The sequence below is a fragment of the Crinia signifera genome, chromosome 4 (assembly GCF_055691185.1).
Source record: "Crinia signifera chromosome 4, ASM5569118v1, whole genome shotgun sequence".
NCBI lineage: Eukaryota > Metazoa > Chordata > Amphibia > Anura > Myobatrachidae > Crinia > Crinia signifera.
Genome location: NC_139220.1, coordinates 268,549,875 through 268,570,217, shown reverse-complemented (window position 1 = coordinate 268,570,217; position 20,343 = coordinate 268,549,875). Strand labels below are relative to the sequence as shown.

Genomic DNA, 20,343 nt, shown 5'->3' with positions numbered 1-20,343 from the left:
ATTGGCAAATAAATCCCAAATAAAATCTCCTACTCCTAACACACACAGCAATGCACAAAGGGTGGACAGTCAATAGTCCGACACCACATGTAAACTCGCAGAAAATCAACACATACAAAAAGTTAACAAAGAGGTCAACAAATACAAAAGGTCAACATGGTCAAAATGTCTACACATGTTTTTCTTTCCATTTTTGGGGGGTCAAATCTTGAATGTTTGGTAATATATGACAACATCAGTAAAAAAGGTGTACCCTTGTGGACTCAGTTTAGGCAAGGCGACTATTCCCAATGTGGATAGAAAATCAAGCAAATGTTGGGAAAACACAAAAAACATATCAACACTTGTGTTTCAACCATCGTCATATTGACCTTTGCACCTGTTTATCTTTTGCACCCATCAACTTTAAGCACAATTGATCTTTCATTTGTCTACCATATGATGTTGACCTATTGACTGTCATTCTAGACACTGTCTATCTATCATCCGAGTACTGTTTGCTACAGGGGGTAACAAGTGAATGTCCTAGCTTTGGATATACACACAAATATTGTTAGGACATTCAATATTGGATGTAATACCCCACTATGCAAGATATTATGTCTGACACCGTGCATGGTGCTACAGTGTATGTCTGTCATTACACAGGCTGACAATCCCCAGCAGCTGCTCAAAGAGAAATGCTTGCCTACCTTCCCAGAATGGCCGTGAAGCTCACAAAAATTGTGTCCCCCTTCTGGCCCTCCAGGAAGGTGGGCAAGTCTTCTGCCCGCTCCACCGGGACCCGTGTCCCACTTTCCCACTGAAACAAATACCAGACTTTACAACAAAATTGCTCGTCGGGTAACAATGGAGTAGGGATGAAAGGCTTCTCAGAACTCTTTCACCCATAGATGCAAACCACAAAGTTGTGAACAGGAGACCAATGAGCAAGGTAGGAATAGTAAGCCACCCCCAAGTTCCCTACGGATCAGCCCCAGTACACTACACAGTATATCAAAACAGTATATGCCAGAGTTCTTTATGTAAAGAGAGAAATAATCTAAATTCTCTTCATGAAATACACTAGTAATATCCCTTTCAAACATACGCAAAAATTTGGGATTTTTCACGTGCATGTGCATCATCCCGGGACTAGTGTATGTCTGAAAGGCTATTCCTGGGATTTTAGTCAACTAAAATCCCATGTCCTGCACACCTGGGAACCTGGGATTGTATCGGGTTTAAAATTGGTCTGAAAGGGGTATAAGTGACCAAGTTGCTGAAAAATAATGATTCAGAGTTATTGTATCTATTTGTGTACAGAGCTTGTCCTTAGGACGGACATTACAGTATACAGAAAAGGTATTACAAGCAGGCAACGCTGATATATATCTGCCATCAAGAATCCTCCCACCTCTGCACAATAAACCCCAAATATAAATACATTCATCAGATAACAGATACAATAACAGCAGAGAGATGAAAATCCTTATTTGTTATTATTACAACTTTTTCTCATTTTCTCTACGATCTGATTACAATTTGATATGCCAGATACATTAAAGTTTGGGCTTCCTTGAACAAGAGGCAAATGAAAGGAAGGATCCGTTCTTATCGGAGATGTAGAGGTTGATGGCAGTGAACCCATTATTCGGTACTTGTTTCCTAGCACGGCGCCCATCGCATACCATGGCATAACGTATGCGATGGTATACGATGTGATGCAATATTTGGGTAAATTAAATATCGCATAGCATTGCATGCCAGCGAAAGGCATGTGATGCGATTTTTAATTGTACAATAACCCTGATGGGTGCTTACAATGTTAAATGCACCCCCATTGTCAATGCCACCGCCACTATCATCGCCAACCCGAAGTGTGGTCAGTGCAGCGAACCCGCGAGGGGCGGCGGTACGTGTCCTTCAACCTTTTCATACCCCCACTATCCACGTTGGCGTGGAGTTGAATTTAGATAGTGTGGGGAGCGCAGCGAGCCACCAAGCCCGAAGCGTGGCGAGCGTAGCGAGCCCCGCGATGGGACGCGGAATACATGTTAAGTAATCCGCGCCCCCACTTAACCCCCAGGTAAGTTTGCAGAGTTGGGCTGCGGGCTGCCTGGTGCCCCTCCCCCTTATCTGGCTTCAGTGGCCATTTTGGCTACCTTCGCCCCACCAAACCTATTCGAGGTCTGTTTAAGTGTGGAGCAACTCTTGTTGGAGGAATACTGACTAAAGTGTGGGAGTGTGAAGAAGTGTTATATTTCACAAGAGCCAGACTGGCAATGCTGTTTACAGCTTTAATAAAAACATTCACACCATTAATAAAAATATTGGGTAAGAGGGCACAGTGATGTGAGCACAGCAGAAAGGTAGTGACTGTGGCCGGACGAATTTAGCCTTGAAAAATGATGAAGCGGAGGGAGATAAACTACCTCCCAATCAGCTTCTGTCATTTTTCAAACACAGCCAGTACCAGGCAGTTAGGAGCTGATTGGTTGGTATGTGCAGGTTTACAGAGGTAGAAATGTTTCTAAAAAGGAACCAAATCAGATTGTAGCTATTGGGGGAAATTTACTAAGATGTGAGTTCTATTTCACATGGGATGTTGCTATGGACAACCAATCAGAATCTACCTTATTTATTTAGCACCTTCTAGAAGATAATAGTATCTGATAGGGTGCCCATAGCAAAATCCCATGTGAAACAGCATACCTCCCAACTTTAGCAACAGTAGAATAGGGACACTCGCCGCAAAGGGGGCGTGGCGTATGTAAATGAGGGTGTGGCATATGCAAATTATGCCACACCCCTTTTCAGTTTAATTAGGTTATGTAAGATGCATATTACTAGACTCTATCTCAGGCATGGCCAAACTATGGCCCTCCCATCATGCCTTGCCACAGTTTTACTATTAGGGAATGTTATAACTATGTCGAGGCATGCTGGGATGTGTAGTTTCAAAAAAGCTGGCCATGCCTGCTGTAGCTAGATCATTCTTTGTTTGGCATATTGTTCAGTGTGTATGCACAATATACTTTGTCCAGAACAATGGAAAGTTCAAGGGAAATTGTTCAGCAATATAGTTTATTGAGCACATCCTTTAGTGTGTATGGGCCTTTAGAAAAGGATAAATGTAACCTGATTGGTTGCTGTGGGGCAGGGGCGGATCTAGACTTTTATTCTGGGGGGGCCCCATTTACCCACCTCTGTATCCGCACCTGCTTTGGGGCAACATTTCCACTTCTGTAAACCCGCACATTGACAAATACTGTGTACCCCTAAGTCCCCAATTTGTTATGTAAATATGATGAGTCCATTCCAGCTCCTGGGGCCCAGTGTAAGCGGTTGCACATTTATCATGTAATAGGAATGTTAAGTACATAATGTAAACGTGCAGTAATTCTATCTGTTTCCTATACCCATCTGTCATTCTATAAGAGCAGGAAAAATAAAAGCAGGGCAGATAAAATCAGATTCATTATTCAGCAGGATGATACTGTTATGACATGTATACCAGGGTGTAGTGCACAGAGTTCATTCTGGAAGGTAATAAGCTACTGAATGTACAGTGTATAGCCGATAAACACATGATGTATAGCCCTAGTCAGACTAAACACTTACGGATGAGATGATCAGCTAAGATTATAAAGCCTTCCAAGCAAAATGTAATGACAGTCATGTGGTGCCACATACCTCCCAACTGTCACGATTTTAGAGGGACAGTCCCGATTTTCGGGTCCTGCCCCGCTGTCCCACCCGCGGCAGGCATTGTCCCGCTGCGGGGGGTGGCAATTGGGAGACCCCCCAATCTAGTAGAATAGACGCTGTGCGCATGCGCACAGCGTCTATTCTCGTATGAAAATGAGTTCGCGGCTAATTAGCATAAGCCGCGCCCTCATTTGCATACGCCCCGCCCCCTTTTCGGGCGCTCAATCCGGACACAAGTTGGGAGGTATGTGTACAAGCATAGGCGAATCTAAGGGGTGGTCCGGTGGTGCACCCATTCGATCCGGCTGCTAACAGTGAGGCACATGATGGCAGTGGCGGCTCTGCTTCTGAGCGCTGAGCCGCCTGCACGCAAGTTGTGCCGGGTGGAGCGGGTGTTAGCAGCAGCGCTACCCTCCATATAGAGTCCCTCCCAAACCCCGGCCTGCCCACACACTTCCTGCATGGCACAGCACAGTTTGTCTCTAGGGGTTGATTTATTAAGCTCGGTGAAGTGATAAAGTGTCTGTTTTTTATTACCGGCCAATCAGCTCCTACCTGTCATTTTTCAAACCAAGCCTGTAACTTCAAACTTAGGGGCTGATTGGCCGGTGATAAAAACCAGACACTTTATCACTTCACCGAGCTTAATAAATCTGCCCCTCAGTGCGGCCGCACTGCGATGACACAAGCACCGACCTAACACCATCACCATGCTGCTGAGCTTCTGTAGGCTTCCCTGCAGGCAGCAGATTCCTGGCAGCAGCATGTACGCACTGGAGCTGCGGAGACCAGGACCCGCAGAGGTTACCGGTAGTTTATAATAGCATATGGGGGAAGGAGAGGAGGTATTACCATTAAATATATTTTATAAGGCGGGGTTGGGAAAAATTTATTATATATATAGGATATCACTGCTAAGCCACGCCCCTTTATCTGAAGCCACACACCCTTTTTGGCACGCGTGGCTACACCTCACAAGGGTACCTGGTCTTCTGCAGCAGTACTTGCATTAAGGACCACCCATTAGCGCATTTCTAGATTCGCCAGTGGGTACAAGGTACAGTACCCATAAACAAGAGACAGGATAATTTAGGATATGAAAGATCAGACTGCGGGGTGGAGACAGGGGGTGGGGGGTGGAGATAGGGTGGGTGGGTGGCAGTGAAGGGGGGGGTTAAGGGGCAGAAGAGGCAGCCGACCTGGGCACGGGGGGGGGATCATTGGTTTACTACTGCTTTTTACAACTTTTTACACTTGTTGGATGTTAATGTCACACTGATTTGGCATTTTTGTCACCAGCAAAGTTATCAATGGCTGTCCATTACTGACCATTCGCAAGTTCAGTGGCAGGCGCTGGGTGTTTGGGGGCGGCAGTGCCTTGAAAAATGCAGGCATTGCCGGTCGTTGGGAAGGAGGGCCGTTGACATCATTAGCGGCCTCCTTCTCCCCACGGTCATCACAGCACAGAGTAAGTCTAGACTAAATGCCGCGAACAGGAGGAAATTCATTCATGGGTGAGTGATTGCGAATGGTTTTTCCCCTGTGACGTATCCACAGCTGTGCACAGGGGTGGGGAAAATCTCTGGCGGGGCTGTGTTTACCTAATCACTGGGCTCCGGAGACTTGCAGCCCAGCAATCAGGTCTGAATCAGGCCCACAGTACGGTGATAACTGAGGTTCATCCTTTTTTAGCATATGACTACTGTACATACAATATATATCCTCAGGTAATGTAACAGGAGCTTACCATGCTATTCCTATTCAGACATACCTCAGCCAATAGATAAATATCCACCCACAGAAATTTTGATGCAAGACACTGGATTGGCTGAACGTCTTCCTATCACTTGTCACTGTTCTAGTGAGACTGCTGCTCTTAGCAAGGAACATAGAAGGAGACCTACAGTATAAGGGATCTATACCCCCAAACTACGCTATGCCCATGGCAGCTGCTTCCTGACTATCCCTAGTCCTGCGTCAGATGTTATTATTACAATGCAACTAAACAAATATATAGAATGTATCTTCTGGTCATTTGTTGCTAAACTGTGTATAATACTATACTTATACACACAGAAGTGCTTCAAATCCCACTCTATGAACACAAGAAAAGCACATTCTGTGGGAGAGAGGTGTGCAATCTGTCACTCTACTATAATGGTGAATCTAGGGTGTGGATCACTGGATCAGTATTAGGTCAACAGGCTGTGTGGACAGGGTCATTGGGTTGTCATTTAAAAGGAAGACACATGAAAGAGTTGACAGGTACAAAAGGTCAATACAGTCAATAGATCAACATGTGAATGGTCGACACCAAAAAATTACATAATTTATATATTTTTGGGGTGTACTCTATTAGTGTGCCACTTAATTTGCCACACTTGGGCAAGGTTTCTATTCCCTATTATATTGTACATGAATGGTAAAGGATGAAAGAATTGTCGACCTATATGTTTATTGATCACTAGCTGACCCGCCCGGCGTTGCCCGGGACAACCTTGGTTTTTTTTAAATTTCCAAAATTGCTGTAAAATGTTGTCTTATGCTGCATTTATGGCTCAAGATTGTAATTTATTAAAGCCTCCACCATAATGTTAGAATGTGTTTGCATTGATACTCAATGCTAGCAATGAAATCAGGTGTGGTATTGTTGTTGTTTGAAACGCACCACTCCTGACTTCATAGCTTGTGTGTGTTGATGAATTCCCCATCCACTCCTGAGATTTAGCACCTATGATGCATTTATTTTTGTGTGTTTGTGTGCGTTGTACTGTTTTTGTGTGTGTTGTAGTGTATGTGGGTGTGTGTACTGTGGTGTGGTGTAATGTGTTGCATCTGTCCAATGTGTAAGTGTGTGAGGTGTGCTACGTATAAATATGTGTGTGCAATGGTCGAAGTGGGAATTTTGAAGTGGGGGTATGGTAAGGTATGGGAAATTAAAGGCTGAAGTTATGTGCACACTCCAGAAAAAGAGGGTGCTGCCACTCAAAAGGGGGCAAGTCCTTGAGTGTAGTGTACCATGCTGTATGCCCCTTATACACATTATGCAAAACAGTAGTAGACTCCCTTACACTTGCCCCTTAATTATTATGCCATGCAGAAATAGACAAAATCCCCTTATGCGACACAGAATGAGCAAAAAAAATCACATTATACCACCCAGAAAGAGCCAAAATTCCCATTATGCTACATAAATTGAGCCAAAATTCACGTTATGCAACATGGATTGAGGCAAAATTGACATCAGGCCACCTGGAATAAACCCAAATTCACATCATGCCAACTGGATTGAGCCAAAATTCACATTATGCGACACAGAAAGTGGCAAAATTCACTTTATGGCACACGGATTGAGCAAAAATTCACATTATGCCACCCGGATTGAGCCAAAATTCACATTATGCCACCTGGATTGAGCCAAACTTCACATTATGCCACATGGCTTGGTGACGCATGGACAGAGACGGTGGGGTGATACAGGGGCAGAGATGGCGGGGTGATGCAGGGACAGAGATGGCGTGGTGATGCAGGGACAGAGATGACGGGGTGATGCAGGGACAGAGATGGAGGGGTGATGCAGGGACAGAGATGGAGGGGTGATGCAGGGACAGAGATGGCTGGGTGATGCAGGGACAGAGATGGCTGGGTGATGCAGGGACAGAGATGGCTGGGTGATGCAGGGCAGAGATGGCGGGGTAATGCAGGGACAGAGATGGTGGGGTGATGCAGGGACATGCACCTCTATGTCACACTACATGTCACATTCATCCCACCTGCTACCTGTCACATTCATCTGACCCGACTCCTGTTTACATCAATGGGGGAAGCCCAACCTCCAGACCGCAGCATCCTGTGGTCAGTATGGAGGTTGGATGGGGGTCACACACCGCTAGGGTTGCCACCTCATCCCTTTAAAACTGGAGACATATTAATGGCTGATTGGAATGAAGTCTGATGGCTGTTTAAACAAAAAACAGTTGACATTAAGTCTTGAAGTAAGCCAGCCATAGAACCTGTGTAATTAATATGTCTCCAGTTTTAAAGATATGAGGTGGCAACCCTATACACCGCCTCTGCTGTTGTACTCTGCAGACTGCAGCGGAGTCAGGGAGGAGGTGAATGGATGTCTGTGTGCGGCATGTATGCACTATGTATATATTAGTGTGTAGTGTGCTGTGTGTATCTGCGCAATGTCTAAATGTGTGTTCTGTGTGTTTCTGTATGTGTGCAATATTTAAGTGTGTGTGCGTGTATTTGTGAGTGTTGTACTCTTTTAGGGTGTGTGTTGCAGTGTTTGTGGGTGTATGTTGTACTGCATGTGGAGTGTTGTGTGTATCTAACTAATGTATAAGTGTGTGTAGAGCGCTATGTATCTATGTGTGTGGTGTGCTGTGTGTAGGGTGACCAACTCATCCCTTTAATCCGGGACACATATTAATTACACAGGTTCTGTGGCAGTTTAAAACCAGGTGAAATGGAGTCTTGAAGTGTGGTAGTTTAAAACCAGGTGAAAGCCAGCCACAGAACCTGAGTAATTAATATGTGTCCCGGATTAAAGGAATGAGTTTGTCACCCTAGCTGTGTGTGCGTATGTGGTGTACTGTGTGTGTTATGTGTGTGTGAAACTTGCCTACCTGACTCTCTCTTTCAGGGAGAAAATGCTCTGTTCCTGGACTTTCCTGGTAATGTTGAAATGTGTTTGCATTATTTTTCAATGGGAGCAATGAATTCAGGTGTGGTGTTGTTCCGTCAGCATCTGTTTCCCAGATCGTCAATCTTTTTTTTCCAGATCCTGATTCAAGGCAAATTGAATCTTGGTGTTTTTTAAATTTCTGAGTGAAATTTCCCAAAAACGGCTTCGAGGTGCACACCAGCGGGTATAGAGGTACCTTGTTGCCAAATTTGGGGGCTCTGAGTGCAACGGTGTGTCCGCAATGCACCGGACACGCACGCACGCACACAGACTCTTCAACTTATTATATAGATTGCCATGTCGGCCATTTTAACCTGTCTACCTTTTGAGTGTTGGCCTCTCAACCGGATACTTCAAATCTACGGTTATTGAGGTCTCTGAGCAAACTTACATATGCGTGCACCCTTGGGAGGAAATGGGCGGGCAGCTGACATCCGGTGATGTCCCCCCCCCCACGTCACGGCCTCATTACCATGAGAATGCCCAGCGTTCTCATGAGAACGCCCATGAAATGGTGGCCATTCACATATGGTAATGGGGCTGCCCGCCGCCCCATGCTCCTCTCCACCCCCACCCATTGTCCTGGATGCGTGCACCTAGCGATCCCACTATTCGCAGTGGGTGAAACCGTCAGTCTGGCTGCGAACTTATTCTGGTTGCGAAGTAACCAGAATACCCCCCTTTGTCTGATGTAGACTATAGCTAATTATGCATCCGTCATGGGCTGGCAACAATCGCTGTGAAAATCAAACATTTGGAAACACCCCCTCTCCAGAAATCCTGCATTTTCCCCTGCTCTCTACTGTAAAATCAGACAGTTAAATAGTGATAAATCTAAGTGTTACATGAAATGAAAACTATAGATATTAAACTGTAGGACCTTATATTCTTGCCAAGCAGAATCTCAGCTGTTGCATCTTGTGCATCTTGTGTATCTGGTTCAAGGTCTGTCTCTTTCTATTTCTGACAATGCCACCTGCCGAATGACCCAAGGGTTTGGCTGCGGTGGTGAGAACATTCCCTCCTGTACAGTACATGCACAATGTTTTACCATCAGTTCTCCAATCCCACAAGCTGCTATCTTTGCTGCTGGCACATTACATTGCTCCCTTGCTGAGACCACATCTGAATCGTCGGAGTTAAGGGAGAAGAATGACTTTAGTTAATTTATAAAGAAGTTCTATATCCTTATTACCCCCACAGATGGTGACTTTTGTGAGTTAGTTTCAGCGAACAGTATTGGCCTTTCCTGAAGAATTTATTAGGAGCACTAAATTACAAAATGAATATTTTAATATGTTACCATACTTGCCTACTGAAAACTAGTTTCAGGGAGATTATAGTTGGTAATAGAATTTTGCACAGTGCCCCACTGAGGGTGTGTGTCATGCTCCACCCAAAGGGCGTGTCTAGTTCCATATATGGAGAGATTGTGAAAAGAGATTGTGAACATGGCACCTAGAAGCGTGGGTGTGCACTACTACACCTGAGAGGAATATTTTAAACTGACTTATATCCAAATGTAGATGAGCCCCAAAGCAGTTAGCAAGAGCTACTGGGAAATGGTGCTGATGACTCAATGTACATGTATCTGTCTCTCATTCCGTTTTTACCCCAAAAATGTAACAGTGTAATGTGGGAAAGGTGAAATGAGGGAGATTGGTAGACCAATGAGGGAGAGAGGGAGATTGCTGTTATTTCAGGGAGTCTCCTGTAGGGGTTTGGATCATTAGGTCACCAGCATTATGCTCGACAAGCATTAAGTCTACATCATTAGGTCAACATGCATTTAGGTCGACATGAGTTAAGGTCAAAACAGTCAACATAAACACTAAAACATAGAACCATGTCCCCTCGCATCGTTCACTGCGCCGCTAGCCATGCTTTGGGCGCAGTGCTTCGCTACGCTCGGTACACTATTTTATTCTCCAACCACGCCTTAGTGGATGGTAGGGCATGAAATACTGCCTGTTGGCACATGTCGTGTCGACATGGACACCGAAACGTAGCACTACGTCCCCACTGAAATGTCACAACAGTCAACATAAACACTGAAAGATTGAACTGCATCCCCTTGTATTGCTCACTGCGCTTGCCATGCTTCGGGCACGGTGCCTTGCTACACTCGGCACACTATTTTATTCTCCCACCACGCCCTAGTAGATGGTAGGGCATGAAATACTGCCCGTCGGCACATTTTGGCTCAAATAACAGTAAAAAAAAAACCATGTCGAGCTTATGATCCTGTCGACCTTACCCATGTTGACCTAATGACCCAGTCGACCTTACGTCATGTCGACCTAATGCTTGTCGATCATCATGCTGGTGACCCAATGACCCAATATCCCTCCTGTAGAATGCAGGAGGGTAGGCAAACACCTATGTGTTAAACACCAAGGGAAAGTACATTATTCCATTGTAGTTCAGAGTGGTAACATTTAATGAAGCGGTAATTCCCACATATAATAACACTAAAATAATCTGATACTTGACAGAAAGCTGAAATGCCAATCAGCTAAACTAACCTGACATCACCGGTCTGCATAGTTGCCGATTTATGTTTTTGCTGGTGGGTGCTCAAGTCAAAAATATAGGGGAGTGGCTTCAAGGGGAAGGGGCATGGCCACAAAATAATACCAGTATGCAGCATAGTTGTCTCCAATATTCAAATTACGGCAACAGTGTTCCCCTTTTTACACATAACTTGTGGACCTTCAGCCGTTTCTCTATGATAATGCCGGGAAGATGCTTCTGTCAGCTCTGTTAATGGCGCTGGGCAGCATCTTTTATGCGGCAGCCACTGGCTCACTATAGAGCGGACGGAATACGCTCTTCCCGGCATACTGTTTGCCAGGCGGCAGGGCTGGCGATGTGGGTGCTGCAGCTGCAAATTAGCAAGTTGATATGGTGGCCCAGCAGCGCGACTCAGGCCTGTGGGTGCTCATCAATTTCCGTGGGTGCTCGGGCCCTTGAGCACCCACAGAATCGGCACCTATGCTGTTCTGTCCTGTGTTTAACCCTTTTTGTTCCAACATCTGTTAGAGATGTGCGAAATATTCATTAAAAAAGCCAACGTCGATCACATTTGTTATATAAAAAATAAAATAAAAAAAAAGGTTGTGTAAAAAAAAAAAGATTATGGGGGAAATTTACCAATATGAAAAACCTAGTTTTTCGTATTGGTATTTCCCCTACGGCTGCATACGACTGTTTTAGTCGTATGCAAAGTCGTGTTCCGGAGGGGAAATTACAAAGCAGTCAGATACGACTGCTTTGTAACCCTCCGATGGTGTAACCATTCGTATTAGCTGGCCATATATACGGCCGCTAATACGAATGTTTCTGGCAGTCTGCATGGATCAGTCAGATCCGTGCAGGCTGCAAGGTGTAAAAAAAATAGAAAAAAACAAAAAAACAAAAAAAACAGCGTGGGGTCCCCCCCACAGCCGTAACCAGCACCAGGCTGAAGGAGCCGGGGCCGGTAATTAAAAATCAGGGAACCCGACAAATAGGGGTTCCCCGATTTTTAACAACCAGCCCCAGGCTCAAGGTCCGGGGCTGGTTCCCAAAATACGGGGGACAAAATGACTAGGGGTCCCCCGTATTTTAAGAACCAGCCCCAGGCACAACCAGCCAGCAGGGTAATGTCACAGCCGGGGGACACTTATGATATAAGGTCCCGTGGCCAAAACATTAACCCCCTGACCGGTCAGCCTGGCCAAGGGCCCTGGGGGAGTGGGGACCCCCCCAATGAAGGGGTCCCCCCCCTCCAGGACTTACCTGACCAGGCTGAAGCCTGGTACTGTCCCCGATGCCCCTGGGCGGTGGGCATCGGGCTGATTCAAGTGTAAAAAATAGATGAAACTATTGTTTTTTACTGTGGCACTACAAGTGCCAGCAAGCCTCCCCAGCAAGCTGGGACTTGGAGAACCACAAGTCCCAGCCTGCTGGGCATTAAAGGGCCCGCTGGCACTTGTAGTTCCACAGTTAAAAAAATAGTACACAAAACACACTGACACACATTTTAAATAAAACTTTAATACATACAAAGCCCACACATACTAATACTTAACTATCTTCTTTCCGTAGGTAGCCCTGGTCCTGTGTCGTCTTCTGGTCCTGTGTCGTCTTCTGCCTCCATGTCGACGTCGCTGTCCATGTCGGCGATGGCGTCCCCGTCCGGATCCGACGAAATCCATGGAGGAAGCTGTGGAAGGAAACCATACTCACCTGTCCCAGCGCGACGTAGTCCAGGTAAGTGTCTTGGCAAAAAAACAAACCGACACCCGAAACCAGCCCGGACAGCAGGGAGCCGCACTGTGTTTGTGTACATCGTGCGGCTCCGCCCCCGAATGCCGCTATTGGCCGCCTTGCGGCCTAGCGGCCAATCAGGAGCCGCAAGGCGGCCAATAGCGGCATTCGGGAGGCGGAGCCGCACGATGTACACAAACACCGTGCGGCTCCCTGCTGTCCGGGCTGGTTTCGGGTGTTCGGTTTGTTTTTTTGCCAAGACACTTACCTGGACTACGTCGCGCTGGGACAGGTGAGTATGGTTTCCTTCCACAGCTTCCTCCATGGATTTCGTCGGATCCGGACGGGGACGCCATCGCCGACATGGACAGCGACGTCGACATGGAGGCAGAAGACGACACAGGACCAGAAGACGACACAGGACCAGGGCTACCTACGGAAAGAAGATAGGTAAGTATTAGTATGTGTGGGCTTTGTATGTATTAAAGTTTTATTTAAAATGTGTGTCAGTGTGTTTTGTGTACTATTTTTTTTAACTGTGGAACTACAAGTGCCAGTGGGCCCTTTAATGCCCAGCAGGCTGGGACTTGTGGTTCTCCAAGTCCCAGCTTGCTGGCACTTGTAGTGCCACAGTAAAAAACAATAGTTTAATCTTTTTTTTTACACCATAATCAGCCCGATGCCCACCGCCCAGGGGCATCGGGGACAGTACCAGGCTTCAGCCTGGTCAGGTAAGTCCTGGAGGGGGGGGACCCCTTCATTGGGGGGGTCCCCACTCCCCCAGGGCCCCTGGCCAGGCTGACCGGTCAGGGGGTTAATGTTTTGGCCGCGGGACCTTATATCATAAGTGTCCCCCGGCTGTGATATTACCCTGCTGGCTGGTTGTGCCTGGGACTGGTTCTTGAAATACGGGGGACCCCTAGTCATTTTGTCCCCCGTATTTTGGGAACCAGCCCCGGACCTTGAGCCTGGGGCTGGTTGTTAAAAATCGGGGAACCCCTATTTGTCGGGTTCCCTGATTTTTAATTACCGGCCCCGGCTCCTTCAGCCTGGTGCTGGTTTCGGCTGTGGGGGGGGACCCCACGCCGGGTTTTTTTTGGATTTATTTAATTTTTCTATTTTTTTACACTGAAGCCTGCACAGATCTGACTGATCCGTGCAGGCTTAAAGCAAATAGAACAGGAAAATGGTGTTCTATTTTCCTGTCGTATTTGCGTGGGTGTTTCACACGACTTAGCAGCCGTATTATCAGTACGGCTGCTTAGTACATCAGGAACCACCATTCTTTTGAATGGTGATTTCTGTCGTATCCTATCGATGGTGTAGGACATTCGTATTTGTAAATACAAATACGAATGTTCCATCTTTAGGAATACGAATTGTTGTATTTTGGGGATTGTAAATCCCCAAAATACAAATTCTTAAAAAAAAGGTGTATTTCTCCCTAAGAATACACCTTTTTTCTACGAATCCATTTTGGTAAATGTCCCCCTATATTTCCTATATAAAGGTAACCAGTACAGGTCATAATGATAAATAAAAATGTTTGCTTGCCAATTTTCACACCTATTTTGACAAATCCCTTGGTACTCAAAGGGATAAGTGCACATTTCTGAACCCCATCAATAGCAACACTCTACCAGGGCCGCCGAGAGGGGGGGGGGGGTGTGTGCTAATTACCTGGACTTGATGGAGGGGCCAGGCGGGGGCCCTGGTCCACCCCCCCCCCCCCCGTCCCTCCTGTGCAGCAGCAGCACACACACCTACAGCAGGCTCAGCATGAACTCACTGACAGTGTGAGTGCTCATGCTGAGCCTGCTGTCAGCACAGCACATACTGTAGGTGTGCTGCTGCTGAGGGGGGGGGGGGGGGGGCAATAACACTCCCCCATCGACTTTAGAATTACTTTTTATCACCCCCTAAACATTTAGAGGGCGTGGCCTAATTGTGGTTGGTGGCCACGCCTCCCGTGATTAGGCCATGCCTCTGGAATTTTACCGGGGCCCGGCATACCTCTCGGCAGCCCTGCCTTCTACCAGTGCAGCAACCTGCAGCAAGAGGGTGAAAGACAGCGTGATACTAACATTTACATAAGCATAAACCCTTCAGCTATTTCCTGTACTTTATTTCGTTCAGTTATATACAACATTTGATATTTATTATTATCACATTATTACTCTAACTGCTTTTTGGCAGGTGTACACTACTGTAATGGCAGGTGCCTTGTCAAAAGTTTCCAATTTGTTTTGTGAAGTGCGCCAATGTTACTAATATTTACACTGTGACATTTGTTTATCCTCAGAAATGGATGTGAGAGGCTTCGTGCTCAGTACATTATCTCGGCATCTTTCCCATTATGGAGCAGGTTGCCACCCCACAGAGCTGAGCTTTCACGTTCACATCCAACATACGTGCCCTATGACCAATATAGGTCAATATGTCGTGTATGGATCAGATCATAGACAATATCTAGGTCAACACTGACAAAAAGTCAACATGCACAAAGTCGACAGTGACAAAGGTTGACATGAACAAGGTTAACAGTGACGTGGATGGTAAAGTATGAAAGAATACCCCCAAAAATAAAATAAAAAAATCCACGAAAAGCACATCAACCTTTTCATGTTCACATTTTGCTTGTGTGACCTATTGACTGTTGACCTAGACATTGTCTGTCAGCCACCTGAATACACAATATTTTTGGGGATGATATAAGGCTGCCAAAGGCAAGTTGTCTGTTCACCAATCATGAGACATTCATAAAAAAAAAACGTAACAGTTGAAAAAGAGGGTACTTATGTAATATCTGGGCTCCCGTTTTTCTTATGAGACCGCGTCCCCTCGCGGGGCGCGCTGCGCTCGCCACGCTTCGGGCACGGTGGCTCGCTGCGCTCGCCACACTATATAAAATCAACTCCATGCGTAGTTGGATAGTAGGGTTATGAAAAAATGGGGTGCATTTAACATGGGAGCCCAGATAATACATAAGTACCAAAAAGAGTTCTAACAATAACATATCATACTGACACAGACAAAGTACACATAACCTGCCAAATGGCAACGGGAGCAGTAAAGGATACAGTCCCCTCTTTTTCTATTCAGGGGCTCCTCCATTGGATTATTATTACATTTAATTTATAAGGCGCCACAAGTGGTTGGCAGCACCGTACATAGGGCACACATTAGAACAATACAGTGAGCACAGCAGTAAACCTAACAGTAACTGAAAAACTAGAGCACAGGCTCCAACTATCAGATTCTTAGTATCCAATGCAGAGGAGCAGTCTGCGTACTACCAGGGGCAGGTTGTCATTGGTAGAGATGACTGAACACAAGTGAGAAGAGATGCGGGTATAGATGGTAGTTAAGTAAGAGAGCTGAAATTGTAGTGCGAGAAGAGGGCTTTGAGAACAGGGGGAAGAATGCCCTGCTCCAAGGAGCTTACAGTCCAGAGGAAGAGGGAGACAGGCAGGCAACATGAGTTGCAGGTAAGAAGGCCTGAGGGCAGAAGTTGGGCATGGCAGGAATGGGCAAGACACGAAGTGGCAGGTATGGAGAGCAGACTAGGTACTAGATTATGCAGGAGGGTATGCCTTGATGAACAGGTGGGTTTTCAGTGCCCATTGGATGATTGCAATTGCATATTTATATTAAATACCGTAATTGCCAATGTAGAAAAGGCACAAGATAAGTCTAAAGTGAATACAATTACATTTTAGATCATATATATTTATGGCATATATCTACATTTACACAACAAAATGCACAATTGAAGCCATTACTCAGCATGAAACCATTATTCATTATAACTTTGAATGTGCAGGACAGGTGCTGTAAATATTCAAATGTGTTGAATTGGAACCTCCGCAGCACTTTATGGTATATAAAGAACAGATATGACTACTCCCTAGCTTGAATTATTATCCATCTAATGCTGTACACATGTTATATCCTGATATTACTGCCAGCATACTGTAGGTCAGCCCCTCTATTTTGAGGTTCACCTCACATACATCAGCTCATACACCAGAATCTTCCGCATCACGATTGTTGTACTGTCATTGTCATTACCATTGTGCCCTGCTTAATTAAGTATAAATGTAACCATTGTCATTCTGTGTTACGGCGAATCAATTCAGAGCTGATAGCTCATGCAGGAAATTAAATCCTGGCTCACAGTAAAAAAACAACCCATTAAACATTAAAGTTGTTTTCTCTCATTTAAACGTTTTGCTCATTGTGAGATGTTATTTAAAAATAGTGACATTTAAATAAGATACCGTAAAAAAAGCAATCCAGTTGTGGGAATGCAGGTTTCATTTAATATGGTAATTGATATATACTGCACATACTGTAACTATACTGTATACTGTAGGTCTCATTCTGAGTTGCTTCGAAACCGCACACAATTCCGATGTTCGTGTATATTTACTGCTGCCCATGTGTAAGAAACTGGAAAAAAAAACCTACGGGACATGTGTTACCTTAAGTAGGCACCCAAAGGCGCTGCAGTGCATGCTCCTTGCACATTAAGGGCCTTATTCTAGTTCACTCTTAGAGGCAAATTCCTTCTCAGATAGACAAAACCATGTGCACTGCAGGGGGACAGATGTAACAGGTGCAGATAGAATTAGATTTGGGTGAGTTATTTTGTTTCGGTGCAGGGATACTAACTGACTGCTTTATTTTACACTGCAATATAGATCTCACTTTGAAGAAAAACCCCACCCAAATCTAATTCTCTCTGCACAAGTAACATCTACCCCACCTGCAGTGCACATGGTTTTGTCCATTTGAGAAGGAATTTGCCTCTAAGAGTGAACTAGAATAAGGCCCTAAGTCACACGTTACTACACAAGTGGCAGGCAGAAACTAGCATTGCACATTATCCATACCCTCCAACATGACCCATTCCATTAGGTACAAAATGCTCTGTTCCTGGACTTCCCTGCCAGTGGCAGTTACAGATGTGAGCCTGCAGCACAGTCCAATATTCAAAAAGGGGAGCCACACCAGCTGCCATACCAAACATCACTGAGAGTTGATGTGACCCCCCCTCTTTGAATATTGGACTGTGCTGTAGGCTCACATCTGTAACTGTCACTGGCAGGGAAGTCCAGGAACAGAGCATTTTGTACCTAATGGGATGGGTCATGTTGGAGGGTATGATTATCTCACCTGCAACCACGGCAACAGATGCCAAACACCTACATGCATGCAAATGGCATCGTGTGGTAACATTTATTTAATGAGTCCCTGAAGACAATATCTGAATTACTGAAACTTTGGATAATTGACTCAAATGCTGATTATATTAGGTAAGCTCCTGCTCCTTCTGAAAATAGTAGTAACTGAATTATGTGATGCATCATTACCACATATAGGACGATTTATTCAGTCCTCCGTGCATTTGCACTTGAAGAAAAGAGATCAGGTCTGAATCAGGCCCATAGGGGTTGATACAGGGGTTACAGGGATGCGAATTAGCAGCCTTGTCAATTATCGGAGATCCACAGTGGGCATGCGTGAGCCCTCCTTGCTGCTATAGCTACAGCCTGTGAGAGTAATATATACTGTACTTACAGCTGAACACAGATACTCTATCAAAGTTTATACATTTGAAAAAAGTTTTTAAACAGTTTCCCTGAAATGTTCTTGGCCACGATTGGTTCTGACTGCACTAGCAGCATTATGATCTTTAGCTTAGCCCGGGAAAACTCTCCCTCATTAGGAATGGATGCCCTTTACATGTCCAGAAATAGCATATAAAGGACAGGTGACCACTAGAGCATGACAGTGGTGGAGCAGGAATAGAACCCAGCAAGCCTTGAGCAGTTAACCTTTACAACTATAGAGGAGGGGTGTTTATGAATATATATATATATATATATATATATATATATATATATATATATATATATATATATATATATAGCGCCTTTTAATACAAGAGAATATGTACTGTACATCTAAATGTTAAATTATCACCAGGTCTCCATTCAGAAAATTGATACAGATTGAGTATCCCTTATCCAAATATCCCTTATCCATAGTTTCCAGAATGTAATTTTATTTTAATTTTATTTTTTTCTGAAAACCTACTGGGACATCTGTACTGGGCACTACTGGGGAAATGTTATGTAACTGACACTAAGAGGGGTATTCAATGCCGCAGCGAGCGGCCGGCGAGGGGGTTAAACAGCGAGGATTGCTTCTGGAGCCGCATCCGCCAATTCCCCCTCGCTCAAAAAACGGAGCGAGGGGGAATTGGCGGATGCGGAGGCTGTGTTGAATGCTGTCAGGGTGAGTGGTGACAGCGAGCAGGAAGCAATGCTCGCTGTCACCACTCGCAAACAGCATTGAATACCTGCCTAAATATATGCATGAAATGATTGCTTGGCATTTCAATTCAGTGCCTGAGATACTGTAGTACACAAACTTTGTTTCATCTTTTGAAACTTTGTTTCATGCACAAATAAAATATATTTGTGTGTATTTCATGTGTTTGTACAACATAAATGCAAGATATGTTTTAAATGTAAAAATGCTCCAGATGAAAGACCACTGTGCAGAAAAATGAATGAGTTGGACACACTGCTTAAACAGTATAAATTTTATATTAAAAATGCATCAAATAATACACAGAATACAATACATAATAAAAATACAAAATGCAATAGAAAAAATAATAAATAAAAATACAAATAATATTAAAGAAAAAAAGGGGGGGAGAGTATATACTGTAGATATAGATCTTAAAAAGATTGGTTCTAAAATAGAACTAGGGCTGGACTTATGCTTGGGGAGCTCCGCTGTTAGTAAGCAACATAAATGGTTAAAGCCAGTTAGTAGATAAGCACATAGCAAATGCTGATATCCGGATGTTATTAGTATTTTGTTAATAATTTGAAAGATCCAAAAAACAGTTATTTTTTAGTAAGTATGCAACAGTGAGATGTTGGGCCGGCAGTCAATTAGCATGTGGGAAAACACACATTTGAAGGAGGATGTGGAAATTTGTAAAAAATAGGTGTATTTGTATCCAGAAATACACTTATTTTTGACATTTACTATCCCGAAAATATTCCCGAATATTCCTGAAAAATTCATATTCGTATTGATAGCACATCAATACGCATATGATTTGCCGTATTTTCGGGATAGTAAATGTCAAAAATAAGTGTATGTCTGGATACAAATACACCTATTTTTTACAAATTTCCTTTAGTAAATTTCCCCCTAACAGTTAATATGCAATATTGTGAAACGGGGCTCTAGGATTATCTCACCCCTTTTTAACAGCAGTCTGTAGTGTTGCCTGGTCTGCTGGTTGCTCCATTCGAGGAGGAGAGAGGGCGGCCGGTAGTTGTCCTCTGTGGGTCACCTCTCCTGGGTGCCGGCAGCCGATATTTCCTTCTTTCCTTGAAAAGGCTGTGGATACAGCACGCTCGTAAGCAGCAGCAGACAGCCTAAAACGTCCTGGGATGATGACGTCAACGCATTTCGTCTCCTAGGTTACGTGGAGACTTTCTCAAGACGCTGCAGCTTACGAGCGTGCTGTATCCACAGCCTTTTGGCCCTCTATCAGGGCTCGCGCCCAGCTACCCTCACTTCCGTCTGTCTAATTGGGACGCTCCTGCCACACGAGAAGGAAATATCGGCTGCCGGCACCCAGGAGAGGTGACCCACAGAGGACAACTACCGGCCGC

At 44.8% G+C, this 20,343-nt stretch overlaps 1 protein-coding gene across 2 annotated transcripts in view; it reads right to left on the bottom strand.

Moving 5' to 3' along the window:
- Positions 1-20,343, bottom strand: part of TACR1 (tachykinin receptor 1) — a 221,979-nt gene that overhangs the window by 71,821 nt on the left and 129,815 nt on the right. The gene's annotated exons all lie outside the window — the stretch shown is intronic.